Source organism: Dipodomys spectabilis, unplaced genomic scaffold, assembly GCF_019054845.1.
Source record: "Dipodomys spectabilis isolate Male_0828 unplaced genomic scaffold, ASM1905484v1 ptg000273l, whole genome shotgun sequence".
NCBI classification, from domain to species: Eukaryota; Metazoa; Chordata; class Mammalia; order Rodentia; family Heteromyidae; genus Dipodomys; species Dipodomys spectabilis.
Window position 1 is genome coordinate 9185537 of NW_024870950.1, and position 22569 is coordinate 9208105.

Below are 22569 nucleotides of genomic sequence, written 5' to 3' on the forward strand. Positions count from 1 at the left end.
TCCATCTACAAAGTAACCAGAAAAAGTAGGGCTGGAGGTATGATCTAAGTGGTAGAGCACAAGCCTACTGAACACTAACCCTGAGTTCAAGCCCCAATATCACCAAAACAATACAAAAAACCTGTAACTGATTAGTCGCCAGATCCAATTTCCAATTAATAGCAAACTGATGATAGAGGATGTTAAAGCACATTGCAGAAATAATAGACAAATCTGGTCTAAGGGAAATATAGCAGGATTGAGTTTCTTTTGCAAATCAATGGGGAAAAATAAGGGAAAGAAAGACTGAAGTGAAAACCTACAGACTGAAAGAGCTCAATGTGGGATGACTTTCAGGGGCTTTTGGCAGGGTCTGGAGACACTTTTGGTTATTACTGGCCAGAATGTCACTACTGACATCAGGTGGACAGAGGTAATATGAAATAGAGGTTAATATGAAATATCCTACAATGCTCAGGTTAGTCTTCCACCACAAAGAATTGTCAGAGATAGGTGTGTGTAATACAGTGGATTACCAAATATAATCTAAGAAATTGGAAGGCTGAGGCAAGAAGGGGGTGCAGCACAGGACAGTCTGGGATACATAGTAAGATTCAGTTTCAAATCAACAACAACAAAAGGCTATTAGACAAATAGGAAGTTCAACTCTAAATATTTGATTAAATTATATAAAAGAATTATTAATTAGTTTAAATCTTATACATCCAGGGAGATGAAAGGATAACAATTTTCAGTTATAGCAATGGTTTTTTTCCAGTTGGTTTCATCTGTTTTCTAACAAGTGAGGATGTGGAAACTGGGTGGGTCATGATTGGAGGGCAGCCCCAATGAAACGTATACAAGACCTCGTCTCAACCAATAGCTGAGTATGGTGATGCCTACCTGTCATACCAGCTAGGAGAGAGGCTAAGATTGGGACCATCGAAGTTCAAGGCCAGCCCAGACAAAAAGTTCATGACTCCATCTCAGCAGAAAAGGCTAGGCATGGTGGTGCATGCCTGTCATGCCTGCTGCAGCAGAAAGCATAAATAGGAGAATGGCAGTCCAGGTCCACCTGGGCAAAAAGCAATATCCTATTTAAAAAATAGCCAGACCTGAAACCCAAACCCAAACCAACCCACCTTCCCAAAAAAGAACAGGCATGGCTCAAGCAGTAGAGCACCTGCCAAGCAAGCTGGAAGCCCTGAGATCAAACTCCAGTTATCACTAAAAAACAAAAACAAAACAACATGGAGACTAAACCTAGTAAGAACGTACTGCATACTTGAAAAAACATTGAGAGATTTTACATGTTCTCACCTCAAATTATGTAAATTAAGTTTGACCTAGTCATTCTACAACATATACAACATATTTCAAATTATGCTGTATACAATTAAAAGTTAAATAAGCCAGTACTGGTAGGTCACACCTGTAATCTAAACTTGTCAGGAGACTGAGATCTGAGAATTAAAGTTCAAAGATAATTGGACATAAAGTCCATGACTCTTATCTCCAATTAACTATCCAAAAGCTGCAAGTGAAGGTGTAGCTCAAGTGGTTGAGAACCAGCTTTGAGCAAAAAAGCCAAGAACTTGAGGCCTTGAGTTCAAGCCTCAGTACCATTGTGTGCACGCACACGCACGCGCACACACATTGGTTAATTAAAAGAATAAATCTCAGGTCTGGGAATGTGGTTCAATGTTAGAGCAATTACCTAACAATTGTGAATCTTCTGGGTTAAATTTCTAGAAACACAAAACAAAGCCAGATGCAGTGGCCCATGCACATAGTACTAGTTACTCAGGAGGCTGAGATCTGAAGATTTAGGTTTGATGTCAGCCAGGGGCAGAAAGTCTGTGAAACGCTTACCTCCTTAAAAACTTAAAAAAAAACAAAACAAAAAACCCAGAAGTTGAGCTGTGGCTCAAGTGGTAGAGTGCCAGCCTTGAGTGAAGAAATTAAGGTGATATCACCCCGGTTCTTAGTTCAAGCCCTAGAACCTGAACACAAAAAGCAAAACAAAAAACAATGTACCCTCTTATATGTATTACCTTTAAAGTATAAGTAGAAAGCCCTACTGGATTTTTGTTTGTTTTTATGGTCTTGAGACTGTTTCCCTGTTTTTTGGGTTTTTTTGCCAGGCTTGAACTAAAGGCCTGAGTGCTGTCTGTGAGCTTCTTTTTGTTCAAGACTAGTGCTCTACCACTTGAGCCACAGGATCCACTTCAGGATGTTTCTGAGTAGTTTGTTAGAGATAAGAGTCAAACTTTCCTGTCCAGGCTAGCTTCAAATTGCAATCCTCAGATTTCAGCTTCCTGAGTAGCTAGGATGATAGGTTTGAGCCACCAGGCCCCCAGAATGCTTTCCTTTTCTTTCTTTTTTTTTTTTAATTGATTTTAGCCGGGCACCAGTGGGTCATGCCTGTAATCCTAGCTACTCAGGAGGCTGAGATCTGAGGATCACAGTTCAAAGCCAGCCCAGGCAAAAAAAAAAAAAGTCCATGAGACTCCTATCTCCAATGAACCACTTGAAAACCTGAAGTACTGCTGTGGTTCAAGTGGTAGAGGGCTCGCCTTGAGCTGAAGAGTGCAGGGAAAGCACCCAGGCCCAGAGTTCAAGCCTCATGACCAACAAAAATAAATAAATAAATTTATTTTATGGTGCTGGGAACTGGCTACTCTGCCAGTCTTGCACATTGCCTTTTTTTCTTTTTTTTTTGGTCAGTCTTAGGGCCTGAACTCTGGGCCTGGGCACTGTCCCTGAGTTCTTCAACTCAAGGTACCACTTGAGGCCATAGCACCACTTCCGGCTTTTTCTGCTTATGTGGTGCTGAGGAATTGAACCAGGGCTTCGTTCAGGCAAGGCCAGCACTCTACCACTGAGCCACTTTTCCAGCCCCTGCTTTGCTGCTTTTAAGATAAATTCTACCATTCTGTCATATTGCTTTTAAAAATTTTTGAGTCAGACTGGTGACTTATACCTGTAATTTTAGGTACTCAGTAGGCTGAGATCTAAGGATTGGAATTCAAAGCCAGCCGGGGCAGGAAAGTCCATGAGATTCTTTTCTTTTCTTTTTTTGGGTCCGGTCGTGGGGCCTGAACTCTGGGCCTGGGCGCTGTCCCTCAGCTCTTCAGCTCAAGGTGAGCGCTCTACCACTTGAGCCACAGCGCCACTTCCGGCTTTTTTTCTTTTTGCTTATGTGGTGCTGAGGAATCGAACCCAGGGCCTCAGGCATGCAAGGCAAGCGCTCTACCACTGAGCCACCTCCCCAGCCCCATGAGATTCTTATCTACAATAACCACCAGAAAACTGGAAGTGGCACAGTGGTAGAGTGCTCACCTTGAGCTGAAGAGCTCAGGGCCAACACCCAGGCCGAGTTCAATCTCCATAGCCGACCAAAAAAACAAAACAAAACAAAACAACAAAAAAAACCTGCACACTTGATGACTCATATCTATAATTTTAGCTACTCAGGAGGGTAAGATCTGAAGATCAAGTCTCAAAAGCAGCCCAGGTAGATAAATCTATGACTCTTATCTCCAATTAATTAACAAAAAGCCAGAAGTGGAGCCATGGCTCAAGTGAAGGAGTACCACCATTGGTGAAAGGCTGAGCAGAGCTTGAGCTCTGATTTCAAGCCCCAGCACTGGTATGTGCATGTGTGTGCATACATATACACACATTTATGAAGCTACAATTTATATATATAAAAGTTACACTTATGTATATACTTTTTTTTTCTTGTGCCATTTTCTACTGTCTCTACTGCCCCAGGCCCTGGGGCATTAGGTATGTTCCTAAAACCTGACTCTACCACTTTAGCTACAGCATACACTTCTATCTTTTTGCTGATAAGGAGAGAAGAAAGAATCTCTCGGCCCTTCCTGAGCTGACTTGTAACTAGGATCCTTAGATCTCAGCCTCCGGAGTAACTAGGATTACAGGCATGAACAATCAGTGCCTGGCTTATTTATGTACATTTTGATGAATTTAGACATATACACACACCTCTGATACCATTAACCACAATCAAGGTACAAAACATCACCATTACTTGTATAGTAAGACTGTCTTAAAAGAAATTTCAAAAACAGGGGCTGTGAAGGTGACTCAGTGGTAGAGCGCTTGCCTTGCACACATGCGGCCCTGAGTTCGATTCCTCAGCATCACATAAGCAAAAAGAAAAAAGCCAGAAGTGGCGCTGTGGCTCAAGTGGTAGAGTGCTAGCCTTGAGCTGAAGAGCTGAGGGACAGCGCTCAGGCCCAGAGTTCAGGCCCCATGACCGGACCAAAAAAAAAAAAAAAAAGGAAATTTCAAAAACAAAACCTTTATAATTCTCACAAACAGGTTACATTAAGTTCTATTGATGGAGAGAAACTCTCAATTCAGGCCTACATTATAATTAGTTGTATTTGATCTGCTTGGTGTTTTCCTGCCTTATTTTTATGAGAATATGAACATATGCCTCCCCTAAAGCAAGGTAATCTGCAAATTTAAGTGACAAGCTTTAGATTTGTTCCAGGTTGGTAGGTTTTTAACAGAGAGATATTTGGGCAGCATTATGGAAAAAATAAGTTAAACATCCACAGTATAATACTCAATTCTATGCATCCCGAACATTCAGTTTCTTCTCAATAGCAGTTTCCTTCGAACTATATACCCATAGATACCAAGGGTCTACAGTATTGCTGTGATTTTTCTATCATGAGAGCTGTCCTCTTAATTTCACTGATACTAGATTAGAAACTACATTATATAGATCTTCAGTAGTTACCCATTTTCCCTAAGTGAAATTTTATATACATTGATTAACAACTGTATTTCTCCCAGCAGTTTTTTTTCTTTGAAGAATTCTTGTTGTGTAGTATAAGCTGGTAAAATTGCTATCCTGCCTCAGCTTCCTGAGAGCTAAGACTACAGGTGTATACTATTATGCCTTAGACCTGGAAGTTTTTTTAGTCAGTTGTGGGGCTTTAACTCAGGGCCTGCACTGTTCCTGAGCTCTTTTGCTCAAGGCCAGTGCTCTACCGCTTGACCCACAGCACCACTTCAGTTTTCTGGTGATTAATTGGAGATAAGAGTCTCATGACTTTCCTGCCCAGGCTGGTTTCTAACCATGATCCTCAGACCTCAGTTTCCCGAGTAGCTAGAATTACAGGCATGAGCCACCAGCACCCAGCTGACCAGTTTTTAAACCTTGGAGCCAGAGTCAGACTTTCAATCCAGACTCTAACAGCAATGTTTGTAGCTCTCATACAGCTTCCAATGTTATATCAGCAACTTAACATTAGCCTATCTTTTTTTGTTTGTTTTTGGTCCGGTCGTGGGGCCTGAACTCTGGGCCTGGGCGCTGTCCCTCAGCTCTTCAGCTCAAGGCTAGCGCTCTACCACTTGAGCCACAGCGCCACTTCCGGCTTTTTTCTTATGTGGTGCTGAGGAATCGAACCCAGGGCCTCTGGCATGCAAGGCAAGCATAATCTACCACTGGAGCACCTTCCCAGCCCCTCTTTTTTTCTTATGAGACCATCAGTTCCCTGGTGATCAAACAATATCAAGTGAATTTTACTTAAAAAATAAAAGTTCCAAAGCCGGGTGCTGGTTTCTCACACCTGTAATCCTAGCTACTCAGGAGGCTGAGATCTGAGGATCGCGGTTCAAAGCCAGCCTGGGCAGGAGAGACCGTGAGACTCCTATCTCCAATAAACCACCAGAAAACCGGAAGTGGCGCTGTAGCTCAAGTGGTAGAGTGCTCGCCTTGACCTGAAGAGCTGAGGGACAGCGCTCAGGCCCAGAGTTCAAGCTCCACGACTGACCAAAAAAATAAATAAATAAATAAAATGAAAGTTCCAAATGGATACATACTTAATAAATGCTAACCAAACTGAATATAAAACAGAAAACAGAAAATAACTCAACTAATTCATAGTTTCTAGCTATTAAATTTAAGGAGTACCAAAAGTACTCAAATATTCAAAGAGTAAATTGTGAGCAGTCATCTAATTCAAGCAAAAATTACAAATGTGTGTATATACATATACATATGTATAAATATAAATAATCTTAAATGAAAAGGTAAAATACTTTATATTCTTGGTTTAGTCTCAAACTAAGGGTTTTTTAAGTGCCAGTCCTGGACTTTAATTCAGTCCCTGAGATTCTTTGCTTAAGGCTAGCACTCCGAGACCACCAGCCACAGCTCCACTTTTGGCTCTTTTTTTTTTTTTCTGTGCAGGTCCTGGTGCTGTCCTTAAGCTTTTGTGTTCAAGGCCAGTGCTCTACCAATTTTGAGTTATAGCACCATTTCCAGCTTTTTAGTAGTTAAATAGAAACAGGAGTCTCGTGGTCTCTCATGCCTGGGCTGGCTTTAAACTGTGATCCTCAGATCTCAGCATTCTGAATAGCTAGGATTATGAGTGTGAGCTTGCCAACACCTGGCCACTTCTATCTTTTTTTTGGTGGTTAATTGGAAGTAAGAGTGTTTTGGACTTCCTGCCTGGACTGGCTTCGAACTGTAATTCTCAGATCTCAGTATCCAGAGCAGCTAGGATTACAGGCATGAGCCACCCGTGCCTACCTTCTTCAACTAAATAAAAATTTATTTAAAGGGCTGAGAAGGTGGCTTAATGGTTCAGTGCTTGCCTCGCATGCATGAGGCCCTGGGTTTGATTCCTTAGCATCATATAAACAGAAAAGGCCAGAAGTGGCACTGTGGCAAGTGGTAGAGTGCTAGCCTTGAGCTGAAGAGCTGAGGAACAGAGCCCAGGCCCAGAGTTCAAGCCCCATGACCGACCAAAAAATAAAAAATTATTTAAAGTACAGCTGGGTGCCTGCCTGTATTCCTAGCTACTCAGGAAGCTAAGACCTGGAGAATCATCATAGTTTCAAATTAGCACAGGCAGAAAAGTTCCTGTGAGATTCTTAACTCCAACTGACAAGTAAAAAACTGTGGCTCAAAGTTGTAGAGCCCTAGTCCTGAGTAAAAGAGCACAGGACAGTGTCCAGGCCCTGACTTCAAGCCCTATGACAAAAAAAAGAAAGAAAGAAAGAAACAAATGCCCAAGATACATGAAAATTACCATACACTCAGGTATTAATGCAGTAGCTTCTATTTTTTATAGAAACATCACATATGAAGTAGCAAGCAAGTACCCTCTCCCAGATACTACTTAGAAATCTCACAAGAAGGGCTGGGAAGGTGGCTCAGTGGTAGAGCGCTTGCCTTGCATGCTCGAGGCCCTGGGTTCGATTCCTCAGCACCACATAAGCAAAAAGAAAAAAGCTGGAAGTGGCGCTGTGGCTCAAGTGGTAGAGCGCTAGCCTTGAGCTGAAGAGCTGAGGGACAGTGCCCAGGCCCAGAGTTCAGGCCCCACGACCGGACCCCTCAAAAAAAAAAATCTCACAAGAAGTGGATCCCTTAACCTAGCTTTCTCCAGGAGCGAGTCTCTTCTGAATCAATAACTAACCCAATAGGTTAGACCAAGCCCTGTCTCTCCACTCCCAGGGGATTTCACTCTTAGCTGCTTTACTCTTGCAAACAGCTCCAATCCATCGGTCTCCTCACTTCCTTTTCCTGCTTTCAAATTGTTAGTTCCTCCACCACTACTACCCCTGATTCTCAGGCATTCATTCTCATTTGTGTTAGCCTTACCTTCTAGGTTTCGTCAAATCTCTTTTGTTTGGACTGCTATCACTAAAAGTTTATTTTTACTTCAGGGACACAACTTTTCTCTTCAAAACTATCAGTCTTTTTTTTTTTTTGGGTCCGGTCATGGGGCCTGAACTCTGGGCCTGGGTGCTGTCCCTCAGCTTTTCAGCTCAAGGCTAGCACTCTACCACTTGAGCCACAGCACCATTTCCGGCTTTTTTCTTTTTGCTTATGTGGTGCTGAGGAATCGAACCCAGGGCCTCGGGCATGCAAGGCAAGCGCTCTACCACTGAGCCACCTTCCCAGCCCAAAACTATCAGTCTTATTCATAGAAATCTGAAAAAGGCAGCATATAAAAGATATAAATAACATTCACAATTCTTACTCTAAAGATAATCATTTACCAAGCACAGGATCATGTCTGTAATCAAACTATTCCAGAGGCTGAGATCTGAGGATCATGGTTACAAGCCAGTCTCACCTCCTTAGTTAACCAACAAAAAGCCAGAAGTGGAGATGTAGCACAAGTGGTAGAGTGCCAGCCTTGTATGGAAAAAGCTAAGGACAATGATGGAGATTGAACCCAGGGGCTTCAAGGTCGCTATACCACGTGATCTATGTCTCCACCCCTTTTATGAGTAATTTTGCTCCTTTTTTTTGTCTTTTCTTTTTTGATACTGGAGATTGAACCCAGGACACTGCATTTCCTAGGCAAAGGCTTTGCCCCTGAGCTATATCCCAGGCCTAGTTTTGCTCTCTTAAGAAAGATTCCACTTAAAGCCAGGCATTGATGGTCCACACCTCTAATCCTAGCTACTCAGGAGACTCAGATCAGAGAATCCTAGTTCAAAGCCAGATGGGGCAGGAAAGTCTGTGAGACTCATCTCCAATTAACCACCAGAAAAATCAAAAGTGGAGCCATGGCTCAACTAGGTATCTTTGAGCAAAAACACTCAGGTAGAGTGCCTAGACTGAGTTCAAGCCCCATAATGCACAAAAAAAAAAAAAAAAAAGAAAGAAAGAAAGAAAGAAAAGACCCCATTCTCTCCTTAGCCTGGCCCACAAGCAGCATTCATCACAATCACCTTAACCAACCCAAAAGCCTTTTCTCTTTATCCAGTTTCTCTAAAAATAAAATTCATCTTCCTTTATCCTGAGCTTCTCTCATCCCTTGAATGCTGCCTGTCCCAGGTCTTTTCTCTTGTTGCTGAAGGCCCTTCCATCTCTGCCACCCTCTCCCACCTCCCCCAACATAACAAGGGTCTTGTTCCTTTCATTGTAGCTACTATTTGTGCTAGGTTTTTTTTTTTTTCCCTTCCAGTCCTGAGGCTTGAACTCAGGACCTGAGTGCTGTCCCTGAGCTTTGTGCTGAAGGGCTATTGCTCTACCAATTGAGCCACAACTTCAATTTTGGCTATTTTTGTAGTTAACTGGAATTAAGAGTCTCTCGGGCTTTCCTGCCTAGGCTAGCTTGGAACTGGGATCCTCAGATCTCAGCCTCTTGAGTAGCTAGGATTACAGGCATGAGCAACTGGTACCTGGCTTAGGTTTCTTTTTAAACTTATTTTTCTTTATTACTAGATAGTCGTGCAAAGGTTACAATCCCATAAGTCAGGTTATGAGTACAATGCTTTTATTTATTTAGTACAATGTGCCTTAATTAATGTCACTTCTTCCATTGTTCTCCCCCATTTTTTCCTTCCCATCCCTATTTCAGGTTATGTAGTTTATAATGTACAATGGCTATAATGAGTACATTACTCTTTATCCCTCCAGTCACATGCCACTCTTTTGTCTCCCTCCAAAATATATTTCCATTTCCTGGTATTTATTTTGATAGATACATTAGTTGTTCAGAGGAGTTACACCTTTTGGATTCCTACCCCCCGCCCCCCAAAGTATACCATCCTTTAGTCAGTTTGTGTGTATATGCACAGAACCCTGTATAGGTTATCATGCATGTATGCATTTTAGATCTAGCTTCCACATGAGAGAAAACATGTGCCACTTGTCTGAGACTCACTTCACTTAACATTATTTTCTCTAGGTTCATCTATTTCCCTGCAAATGGCACATTCTAATGGATGAGTAAATTTTCTTTTCTTTTTTTGGGTCCGGTCGTGGGGCCTGCACTCTGGGCCTGGGCGCTGTCCCTCAGCTCTTCAGCTCAAGGCTAGCGCTCTACCACTTGAGCCACAGCGCCACTTCCGGCTTTTTTCTTTTTGCTTATGTGGTGCTGAGGAATCAAACCCAGGGCCTCATGCATGCAAGGCAAGCGCTCTACCACTGAGCCACCTTCCCAGCCCTGGATGAGTAAATTTTCATTGTATATATGTACCACAATTTCTTGATCCACTCAAGATGTAGGATATCTGGGCTGTTCCTACAACTTTTCTATTGAGAGTAGGGTGTCAATGAACATAAATGTTGCACTAGTTTTTTTCACTTTAAATTTCTCTACTATAGGGGTCTTTCTATCTCACATTTGCAATCCTAGTTTCACTGCCTGAATCTCTCCATATGGATGCTTGCCTGTCACTTTCCCCTCAAAAGTATAGTCAACAAATAAAGACACCAGGACTCTAGTCTCTAATCCATCCAGCTACAATGGTACTTCGGGGGTGGAGGGTGTAGTGTGCTGTTTGAAATCGAAACCTTGTGCTCACTCAACTTGCTGGTTTGGCTGGCATTGTCCCTCAGCTCTTCAGCTCAAGGCTAGCACTCTACCACTTGAGCCACAGTGCCACTTCCCACCTTTTCTGCTTATTTGGTGCTGAGGAATTGAACCCAAGGCCTCATGCATACAAGGCAAGTACTCTACCGTTGAGCCACCTTCCCAGCTCTGCCACCAGCTTTGATCTCTATCCTTAGGAAATCTGCTGGACCAACCATCCCCCTTTTCTTTCCTCAGTTTCTCTGCCAGTTCTATATGGTTTAAAAGAACTCCCAATTTAAAATGTCCCTTAGCCTGATTTCAGTGTAACACATGTAGAGATGATGTTGTACTACCTCCAATCCTTTTCTTCTCTTCCATTCCTAATTACCAATTCATGTACCCCAATGTTCTATTGTATTGAACTAGTACTCGAGGCCAGCAATGGCACTTGTTTGGTCAATTCAAAGGAGATCCCTCTATCCTAACCTTGACTTCTTTGTAGAAATCAGCAATTCTATCCTTGGTATACCCTAAGCTTTGGTAAACAAGGGAAACTTGTATTCCCTACAGAACTGCTCTCACTGAATTTTGTTTTGGTATCATATTCTTGGCTTACAGTAAAGGATATGTGGGTTCAGTTTATTTGGAAAAGCTTTGTTTCAGGCCACCAGTACAAGTGGAGAGGGCTAACAAAAGAGGGGAAATAAAGATGAATATGGTAAAAATAGTTTGTTTGCCATATGTGAAAATAGAACTCTGAAACCAGGAGAAACTGTTTTAAGAAAGGGGAGTAGAACTTGGTGCCAGTGTTTTACTCCTAGAGGCCTAAAATCCAAACTAGTTAGGAGGCAGAGTTTGGGAAGATTGTACTTCAAGGCCAGCCCAGGCAAAAGTTCATGAGAGCTCATCTCAGTTAATAAATAGTTGGACATGGTGAACCTTGTCTGTCATCCCTACAATGAGGGAAGTTTAAAGTAGGTGGGTCACAATCCAGGCAGCCTGGGCAAAAATTTGAGATTCTATTAAAAAAATAACTAAAGCATAAAAGGTTAGCATGTGGCTCAAGTGGGAGAGCACCTATCAGGCAAGCACAAGGCTCTGAATCCAAAACCCCAGTATCACACCTAAAAAAAAGTATCTATGACAACACATTAAACACCTTTATTACATAAACAAATGTAAAATTTTTAAGAACAAGATTCATGTCAAAGAAAACTCTAGGCAAAAAGAGATTGAAAAAGATGATTCAAATTACAAATGACAGAGCTCAGTGGCAGTGCCTACTTAGTGTGTGAGGTCATGGTTCCACCCTCAGCATAAAAAGTAAAAAAAAAAAAAAAAAGCATGGCAAACAACATCTCCCCAAATTTTATACAAAATAGCTAAAGAAAACAAATGGACAAGTGGAACACTGCTAAGTCTGTTCAAGATACTTTGCAATATTGGTCACAGTGTAATGAAACCAGCATAGTGCTCCTGGAAGGAACAGATTACATGAATCTTTAAAATTTAAAAATATTCAAATTGTGTTATGGTATTTTTTATTATTGCTTTTATTTCTTTTTGCTGATCCTGGGGCTTGAATTCAAAGCCTAGGCACTGTCCCTGAACCTCTTTGCGCTAAAGGTTAGCACTCTACCACTTGAGCCACAGCACCACTTCTGGCTTTTCCTGAGTAGTTTATTGGAGATAAGAGTCACGGTCTGGGGCTAGGAAGGTGGCTCAGTGGTAGAGTGCTTGCCTTGCATGCATGAGGCCCTGGTTCAATTCCTCAACACTACATAAGCAGAAAATGCCAGAAGTGGCGCTGTGGCTCAAGTGGTAGAGTGAGCTAAAGAGCTGAGGGACAGTGCCCAGGCCCAGAGTTCAGACCCCATGACCTGCCAAAAAAAAAAAGAGTCACAGTCTATTCTGCCTGGGCTGGCTTCTAACTGCAATTCTCAAATCTCAACCTCCTGAGTAGCTAGGATTATAGGCATGAGCCTCCAGTGCCCAGCCTGGGTGCTGTCTCTGAGGTTTGTTTTATTTCAAGGTCAGTGCTTTAACACTTGAGCCACAGTTCTACTTCCAGAATGGCATTCTGGTGGTTAATTGGAAATAAGAATCTCATGAACTGCGTTTGAACTGTGATTCTCAGACCTTAGCCTCCTGAGTAGCTAAGATTACAGGTATGAGCCACCAGTGTGTGACTGTGCTATGGTACTTAGACTTTAGGATCACCAGGATAATTGCAACCTTTCCCTCCAAATATTTCTAATTTGTAGCTGGTTAAATCCATGGGTGTTAGAACCCGTATTTATGTAGGGTAGATGATGGTTACTATGGGGAAAATGTTCTTTCTGTGGTGTGTGTGTGTATTTTAAAGGGAGGGTAAGGAAGTTCTGTGGTGGGTGTGTGTTGTGTGTGTGTGTGTGTGTGTGTGTGTGTGTGTGTGTGTGTGTGTGTCCTAGCTATTCAAGAGGTTGAGATCTGAGGATCTGAGGATCATGGTTCAAAGCTAGCTTGAGCAGAAAAGTTCCTGAGACTCGTATATCTAATCACTAGAAAACCAGAAGTGGGGCTGTGGCTCAAGTGGTAGAGTGCTACACTTGAGCTGAAGTGCTCAGAATCAGTGCCCGGGCCCAGAGTTCAAGCCCCATGACCAACAAAAAAATAAAAAATAAAGGGAGGGTAAGGAATTAGTAGACAGTAAGAGTCAAAAGATCTGAATTCCAATTTCAGGTTCTTCTAACTAGCAGTGTGACCTGGGATATGATAAACTTCTTTCTGTGCCCTGGTCCTTTTATATATAAAAAGAGAATGATGACATCTAATGCACTTATATGATGCCTGCTTTGGTGCTTTTTTTTTTTTTTTATAATTGTACAGGCCATACCAGAAAGCAGTCAACACATTTCAGATGTGAACAATGACATGAAACCTTAGATAAGTTTCCTAACAAAAATAGTTTCTCTAGGGGCTGAGGACCTCTCTTAATTTTGAGAGACTAGCAATTTCAAGGCCCTGAATAATCAGACCAGTTACAAAAAGACAGACTTCTCTAAAAAAAAAAAAAAACAAAAACCAAAACTCCTGGGTTTCTAGCGGAAGAAGGTAGCAATACCTGACAGAACTTTTGTTTGTTTGTTTGTGGGCCTGAACTCTGGGGCCTGGGTGCTGTCCCTCAGCTCTTCAGCCACAGCACCACTTTTTTTTTTTCTGCTTATATGGTGCTGAGGAATCGAACCCAAGGCCTCTTGTATGCAAGGCAAGCACTCTACCACTGAGCCACCTTCCCAGCCCTACCTGACAGAACTTTATGACTAACGGAAGCCAGAACATATGAATCTACCAACCAAGGGAGAGCAGAATGGAGGAGACATGGTGTACCAATGTTTGAGGGAAGTAGTCTACCATTTTAGGATCCTGTTCAATTTTAAGTGAATTCATAGCATAAGATGAATAAAGACAAAACAAAACAATAACACAAACAGAACAAGGCTGGGAAGGTTTAGTCAGGGCCCAACATTTGGGTTTAGTCCCTATCACTGTAAACAAAAAAACAAACAATGACAACAAAAAACCCAAAACCACTCTCAGACTGGTCTTTCTTACTCTGCATGACATAGTAATGCCAGACCAAACTGTCCTAAAATGAGGCTCAAAAATCTATCAAGTCAGACATGATACCTATTGTCCCAACTAATCAGGGATGGGCCAGGAAGATCACTTGAATCTAAGAGTTTGGGGCCAGCCAAGGCAACACAGGGAGACTCTCTCTCTCTCTCCCACCTAATCTTTTTAAAAAACAGAGTTGAATGTGGCAGCTGGCCTGTAATTATAATACTTGGGAGTCTTAGGTAGGAGGACTGGGAGTTTGAAGCCAGTCTGGGCTACATAGGGAAGCTGTCACAAACAAACAAACAATTCATGATGGTTGGTGTTTACTGAATCAAGTCAAAACTCTTTGGCTTCGCTCCCAGAGCTCTGTACAGCTTGTTCCTATTCCTTCTACCCACTCAATGTCACCTCTGAATACTCTCTGATGGGCATCTCTACACCAGTATCATACTCCTTGTCTTGTCACCTCCCAGCTATATCAGTCTTTTCAATCTTTACTAGGGCAGACTGACCTGAAGATTTTTGGTTTTGCTTTGTTTTTACAGTAGCATAATGTTCTATATCTGTGCCTTTTTCACAACAGACTATTAGCTTTTTTAGGGCAGGAATTAAACTCTTTTTTGGTCAGTTGTGTGGCCTGAACTCTGGGCCTAGGTGCTGTCCCTCAGCAATTCAGCTCAAGGCTAGCACTCTGCCACTTCTGGCTTTTTCTGTTTATGTGGTGCTGAGGAATCGAATCCAGGGTCTCATGCATGGGAGGCAAGCACTCTACCACTGAGCCACCTTCCCAGCCCCAGGAATTAAAACTTTTTTCTTCTTCTTCGGGGGGAGGATGGGATGGGAAGGGGAAACAAAGGAGGAGGCTACAATGCTTGATAAGAAATGTACTCAATCATCTTGCCCATGTAATTGTAACCCCTCTGTACAGTATTTTCACAATTAAAAACAAAAAAAACTTTTTTCTTTTGGATCCTCTACAACAACAACAGATTTAAAACAATGTTAAGTAAATAGTAGATACCCCAATAACATTTTCTTTTTCTTTTTGGGTCCGGTCGTGGGGCCTGAACTCTGGGCCTGGGCGCTGTCCCTCAGCTCTTCAGCTCAAGGCTAGCGCTCTACCACTTGAGCCCCAGCACCACTTCCGGCTTTTTTCTTTTTGTTTATGTGGTGCTGAGGAATCAAACCCAGGGCCTCATGCATGCAAGGCAAGCGCTATACCACTGAGACCTTCCCAGCCCCCCAATATATAAATCTTCCTTGTATAGGACAAGTAAAAGAAGGGAACGTAGAAAACTGAAACACTATATGCTTAATGAAAGCTTAACTATTAAATTTATTTTCCCTACTGCACTATTTATTTCATTTTCTCTTTAACAATAGAAAAACAAAACATTTTTGGAGACAGGGTCTTGCTATGTAGTTCAGGCTAGCCTTGAACTTTCAATTCTCCAGCTTCAGGTTCTTGAGTGGTGGGATTATACTGGCGTGTGCCACTAAGTCTGGTTCTATGTCTTTTTTTTGTTGTTGTTGGTCGTGGGGCTTGAACTCTGGGACTGGGCTCTGTCCCTCAGCTCTTCAGCTTAAGGCTAACCCTCTACCACTTGAGCCACAGTGCCACTTCCAGTTTTCTGGTAGTTGATTGGAGAGAAGATCCTCACGGACTTTCTTGCCCCGGCTGGCTTTGAACCGAGATCCTCAGATCTCAGCCTCCTGAGTAGCTAGGATTACAGGCATAATCCTAGCCACCAAAGCCCGGCTCTATGTCATTTTTTAAAAAGAAAATGTCCTAATACAATTATAGATTATATTTAAAAACAAAATAATCTGTCACATAAAATAGATGCTAACTGTGAGTACACCTATCATTGTATGGTTATGTGACAATCTGACAAACCATTCTCAAAAGAGAACTATCAAAATAACCTCTATTCATTATTGCAGGGTTTTGTCATTTAGAGATATTGGTTATTGTATAATGGACAAATATTTGCTAAAAACAAAACAAAAAAAACCCCTCCAGTTTATTTCCTGAAGAGCAGGAGACTGTGTACATTATCTTGCTAAGAAATTGCAGCCCCAAGTTTCCATGCACTTCCATAGCCACTCTGAAAGTCTAAAATGAAAGTCACTAAAAACAGGTCTAAACTGTGCTTTTCTTTTTTTCTAAATCTTTATTTTTATTTTTGCAGGACTGCAGATTGAGCTCAGAGCATCTCAATTGCTAGGCAAGTGCTATACTACTTGGGCATCTCAACCTAGCCTCCTACTTTTAAAATTACACAAATGTTGCCAGGTGTCTATAGCTCATGCCTATAATCCTAGCTACTTAGGAAGAATGAATGGTGTTGGAAAGCCTAGTCTAGTACCATTTCAAAATATTCATTTACTTATTTTGTACCAGTCTTGGGGCTTTTGTGTACTTTAATCATGTTCGCCACACAGTATATTTTTTTTGACAGTATTGAGATCTGAACTCAAGGCCATGTACTTGCTAGGAAGGTGCTCTACCACTTAAGCTATATTCTCAGTCCTTCCTTCCCTTCTTTCCTGCTGTGACTTACCCCTCAACTTCCTTTAAAACAAAAGTCCTGGGTTGGGAAGGTGGCTCAGTGGTAGAGTGCTTGCCTTGCATGCATGAGGCTCTGGGTTCCATTCCTCAGCACCACATAAGCAGAAAAAGCTGGAAGTGGTGCTGTGGCTCAAGTGGTAGAGTGCTAGCCTTGAGCAGAAGAGCTCAGGGACAGCGCCCAGGCTAAGTTCAGACTGACAAAAAAAAAAAAAAGGTTCTAACAGCTCATTTGCAAGTTAATATGTTAGGAATAAGGTTGCTGTATACCAGCAAATAGAGCACATAAAGAATACAGGCAACAGAGGCAACCTCCAACTGGTACAGTGGCTTACTGTGGCACTGTTCACTACCAGATAAGCTTTGAATTCCCCACAGGGCTCAGTTCTCACAGAGCTCATCTGGCAGAGAAACCATCAAAACAAATAGCAGCTATCTAGTGTGACTCTAACAGGGGTTAACATACTTCTCATCACCCTGGAACAGAAGAAAGCAACTTACTTAGAAAAAAGGAAGGTTTAAAGGAGAAGAATTGCTAAAACAATCTTTTTTGGGGGTGGGGGGGTCCGATCGTGGTGCCTGAACTCTTGGCTTGGGCGCTGTCCCTCAGCTCTTCAGCTCAAGGCTAGCGCTCTAGCACTTGAGCCACAGTGCCACTTCCGGCTTTTTTCTTTTTGCTTATGTGGTGCTGAAGAATCGAACCCAGGGCCTCATGCATGCAGGGCAAGAGCTCTACCACTGAGCCACCTTCCCAGCCCCTGTTAAAACAATCTTAAAGGATGAAATAGCCTTTATCAGGCAAGCTACTAGACAGAAGCATTCTAGCAGAAGGATTCTATATGAGAACACTGGTTTATATATAAATGAAAATTTCTATATAAGACATTCAATGTACCCAATTGAAGTTATGCTAAATCATCTCAAATTTACTACTGTGATCTGGTTTCAGAGGGCAAGTTCTAGCCCTTCATTAAGGACAGTTTATTTATTTCATTTATTCAACATTTATACACAAAATAGAATAAAATGATTATCTGGAAGTCAATGATGGAGTTTCATACCAAGTATTTGCTAGGTCCTGAGCACATGCTGTCCTTCTCTGCACGCTGAAGCCTAGATGATACTTTTGCTGGCATAAAGCAACCTAATGTGTCACTTCTTCATGTATTTTCCCAAGGTGACTATGTCAGCGACAACTAGATGCCTTTCCACTCTACTCCATACCCACCCCTGGAAGCAGCTCAGAGTTATAACACCTTTGGAACATCCCTTAGTCTTTCACCACTTGATATATGAAAAGGCTGAGTATCTATGGCAAATTTATTACTTTGAATAAATATATTACACAATATGAGAAATTACATACACAATGTAAATATGCATACATACAACTAGAACTTCTAAGGATTGGTGGGTGGACACTTCCTGGGCATCACTCCTTAGAACTAGTTTGTATCAGAATGGCTAGTGAGCTTCAAAAAATATATAGATAACTAGCCAAATGCTAATGATTCATGCCTATAATTCTCAAGAGGCTGAAATCTGGGGATTGTGGTTCAAAGCCAGCCTGTGCAGACAAACTGGAGAGACTCATGTCTAATTAAACATCAAAAGGCCAGAAGTAGAGCTGTGGATCAAGTGGTAAAGTGCTATTCTTTTTTTTTTAATTTTTTTATTGGGATTAGGTGATTACATAAATTTCACAGTATTATGGGACAGTGATACTTAAAAGTCACAAACACATTTTAACCTTTACAGGGCAAATTGTTATTATCATGGTCTAAAAGTTTGTGAATTCCATAAACTATGATAACTACTTCCAAATCAGGTGATATGTACATTCCTTTCCTTTTGCTTAGTGTAAGCTGTTCCCACCTTCCCTCTAAAGTGCTATTCTTTTTGTTAGTTGTGGGGCTTGAACTCTGAGCTTGGGCACTGTCCCTCAGCTCTTCGGCTCAAGGCCAGCGCACCACCACTTGAGGCACAACGCCACTTCCAGCTTTTTCTATTTATGTGGTGCTGAGGAATCGAACCAGTGCGCCTCATGCATGCGAGGCAAGCTCTCTATCACTGAGCCACCTTCCCAGCCTAAAGTGCTATTCTTGAGTACAAAATCTCAAGGACAATATCTAAGCCCTACTTCAAGTCTAGGATTGGCACCAAAAAAAAAAAAGAAAAAGAAAAAAGAAAATAAGAAGCAGCAGGAGCAGCTGGGCATCAGTGGCTCACACCTATAATCCTAGCTACTCAGGAGGCTGAGATCTAAGGATTGTGGTTTGAAGCCAGCCTATGCAGGCAAGTCCCCGAGGCTCTTATCTCCAATAAACTACTGAGAAATGACCAGAAGTGGAGCTATGGCTCAAGTGGTAGAGTGCTAGCCTTGAGTAAAAGAAGCTTAGGAACAACACCCAATCCCTGAGTTCAAGCCCCAAGACCATTTAAAAACAAAACAAAAAATCATATAGCCAGGAATGATGGTACAGGCTTTTAATTCTAACATGTGGAGGCAGGGAGAATGTCAAGTTTGTAGGAGACTGTTTTGAAAACAAAAAACAAAAAGGGTCTCCAAGTAATCCTCATACAAAATTGCTGTTGACCATGCTCTGGAAGTGACTGACCGAGTATGCAAAAGTTAATGCAGTCTAAATATAGATCCACATAATCTTCTGTGTAAAAATTTTTTGGCTGGGTGCCAGTGGCTCACGGCTGTAATCCTAGCAACTCAGGAGGCTGAGATCTGAGGATCACAGATCAAAGCCATCCCGGGCAGGAAAGTCCATGAAACTTTTATCTCCAACTAAACACCAGAAAAATGGAAGTGGTGCTGTAACTCAAGTGGTAGAGTGCTAGACATGAGCTGAAGAACTCAGGGCCAGCGCCCAGACCCAGATTTCAAGCCCCAAGACCAGTAAAAAGATAAATTAAAAAAAAATAATTTTTGTTCATTTTTCAAATAAAATCTGTAGTCTATCATTACGTTTCTTAAAGAAAAAGTCATTAAGTTTCACTTCTATGTACAACCAATATTAAATGATTTTTTTCCCCCCAGAGACCAGAGCTTGAGCTCAGGGGCTCCGATTCTTGCTTTGCTTTCCTGCTTACAGTTGGCACCCTGCCAGTTGAACCACAACTCATCTTTTTGTTAGTTCATCTTTTTGTTGGTTGTGGGGCTGAAGTCTGGGCCTAGCCACTGTCCCTCAGCTCTTCAGCTCAAGGCTAGGGCTCTACCACTTGAGCCATAGCATCACTTCTGGTTTTTCTGGTGGTTTATTGGAGATAGAGTCTCACAGACTTTCCTGCCTAGCTGGCTTTGAACCGTGATCCTCAGATCTCAACCTCCTGAGTAGCTAGGATTACAGGTGTGATCCACCAGTACTGGGCTTAGTTCATCTTTTTGTTAGTTAACTGGAGATAAAGTCTCAGGGACTTTTCTAGCAGAGTGACTTTGAACCTAGATCCTACCCTTCATCTCACAGCCTCCTGGGTAGCAAGAATTACAAGGTAAGTCACCAACACTTGGCTTCAATGATTTCTTAGGTAGGAAGACAAAGTTCAAGGTATGACAGAAGGGAAAAAGGAGAGGTCTCCTTTAAGATTAAATGAAAAACTAGTAGCTTACTCTCAACAATGTACATCTGTACCAAATAGCAAAATGGTAATAAATGGCAACAATGTATTTGACAATCTAAAAAAAAGGAAAAAAGATACAGTTACTACATCAGTACCAGCTACTATATTCTTAGCCAGAAGAAACAAAAGTAATCCAAAATACAGCCAAGCATGGGTAGTTCATGCCTGTCATCCTTGGCTACTTGGAAGGCTGATAGGGAGAATTGTGATTCAAGGCTACCTAGGATAGAAAAATTTCTAGAATCCCTTCTTATACAATAGCTAGAAGTAGTGACCCATGTCTAATCATCCTATACCAAGAAGCCTAAAATATAGGTAGATTGAGGTATAGGCACATGCCTAGGCAGGATGCAATATTCTATTCAAATATTAACGAAAGCAAAAAGGACTGGGTATGTGGCTCAAGTGGAAGTTTTTAAGTTTAAACAATAAAAAAAACAAAATTTGAAGAGCTGAGGGACAGCGCCCAAGCCCAGAGTTCAAGCCCCACAATCAACCAAAAAAAAAAAAAAAAAGCAGCAAAATTTTACTTTGAACTAAAATGAAAATTACTAAAACAAGTAATTTATTTATTTTATTATTATTATTTTTTTTTTGTCAGTCATGGGGCTTAAATTTGGGTCTGAGCGCTGTCCCTCAGCTCTTCAGCTCAAGGCTAGCACTCTACCACTGAGCCCCAGTGCCATTTCCAGTTTATTGGAGGTAAGAGTCTCTCGGACTTTCCTTGCCTGGGCTGGCTTTGAACCTCGATCCTTAGATCTCAGACTCCTGAGTAGCTAGAATTATAGGTGTAAGGCACCAGTGCCTGGCTAAAAGAAGTAATTTATTAACTTGCTTATTTCTTAGTAGTAATAGAAACAAGATTGGGGACTTGGCTCAAATGGTGGAATGTATGGCTAACAATCAGGAGACCTTGAGTTTAATCCCAAATAATGTTATAAGGATGTGGGTGGGTGGGGGGAAGGGAGGAATATAGAAGTGAGTCACATGTGGTGGTGTTTGCTTGTAATTCTAGCAGTAGGGAGGCTGAAGGAAGATTGATTTCAAGGCAAGTTTAGGCTATAGAACAAAATCCTGTCTCAAAAACTGTCTCATTAGGGCCGGGAAGGTGGCTCAGTGGTAGAGCGCTTACCTTGCATGCATGAGGCCCTGGGTTCGATTCCTCAGCACCACATAAGCGAAAAGAAAAAAGCCGGAAGTGGCGCTGTGGCTCAAGTGGTAGAGCCCCACGACCGGACACCCCCCCCCCAAAAGTCTCATTATCTTGAAAATGAACTGTACAAATTGTGAGTGGGAACAGGAAGGAAAAACTGGGAAAGAGTGGAGGAAGGGGTGATATATACCCAAAAAGAAATGTACTAATTACCTGACTTATGAAATAGTAATCCACCCCTCTGAACATAATCTTTTTTTTTTTTTTTGTCAGTTATGGGGCATGAACTCAGCCTTGGCACTGTCCCTCAGCTCTTCAGCTCAAGGCTAGCACTCTACCACTTGAGCCACAGCGCCATTTCTGGCATTTTCTGTTTATGTGGTGCTAAGAAATCGAACCCAGGACCTCATGCATGCAAGGCAAGCACTCTACCACTGAGCTATCTTCCCAGCCCCTGAACATCATCTTTATAATAACAATTTAAAAAAAAAATTCAGGGCTGGGGATATGGCTTAGTGGTAGAGTGCTTGCTAGCGTGAATAACACCATGGGTTCAATTCCTTAGTACCCATATAAACAGAAAAAGCCAGAACTGGTGCTGTGGCTCAAGTGGTAGAGTGGTAGCCTTGAACAAAAGCAGCTCAAGGACAGTGCCCAGGCCCTGAGGTCAAGCCCCAGGAGTGGCAAAAACAAAACAAAACACCCCCCACACCCCATCCCCACAAAAAAAAAAAGGTTGTATCTCAAACTCAGGCACCAGTGGCTTACACCTGTAATCCTAGCTACTCAGGAAAATCCTTGAGACTCTTATCTCCAATAAACCATCAGAAAATTGGAAGTAGTGCTGCGGCTCAAGTGGTAACGCTAGCCTTGAGTTGAAGAGCTGAGGGACAATGTCTAGGCCCAGAGTTCAAGCCCCATGACCACCCCTACCTCCCAAAATGAAAGACTGTTTCAGGAATCTGTGCCTCACACCTGTAATCCTAGTTATTCATGAAGTTGAGATCTGAGGATCCAGGCTCAAAACTAGCCCAAGCAAGAAAATTCTTGAGACTCTTATCTCCAAAAAAGCCAGAAGTGGAACTGTGGCTCAAGTGGAGAATACCAGGCTTAAGTGACAAAGCTAAGGAATAAATACCTTGAGATCAAACTTCAATATAGTCCTAGACATGCATACATGTGTGTACATGTACATGTGCACAAGTGCACCCATGAAAACACACACACACACACACACACACACACACAGAATTACAGGAGTCATAGGTCTCTAGCTTTGGATTTAGTATTTGACTGGAATTGGAAGGAAAACTAACACAAACCAATATAAACTG

General features: G+C 42.0%; 1 protein-coding gene across 4 annotated transcripts in view; it reads right to left on the reverse strand.

Moving 5' to 3' along the window:
* The window catches only part of Ctcf (CCCTC-binding factor), a 56185-nt gene that overhangs the window by 22863 nt on the left and 10753 nt on the right, over nucleotides 1-22569 (reverse strand). The window contains exon 1 of one of the 4 annotated variants that reach the window (XM_042700641.1): nucleotides 883-1054. The exons of the other annotated variants lie outside the window; for them this stretch is intronic. The gene's annotated coding sequence lies outside the window, so the exon portion shown is untranslated. Of the gene's footprint in view, nucleotides 1-882; nucleotides 1055-22569 lie in introns of those variants that run through there. 4 annotated transcript variants of the gene reach the window in all.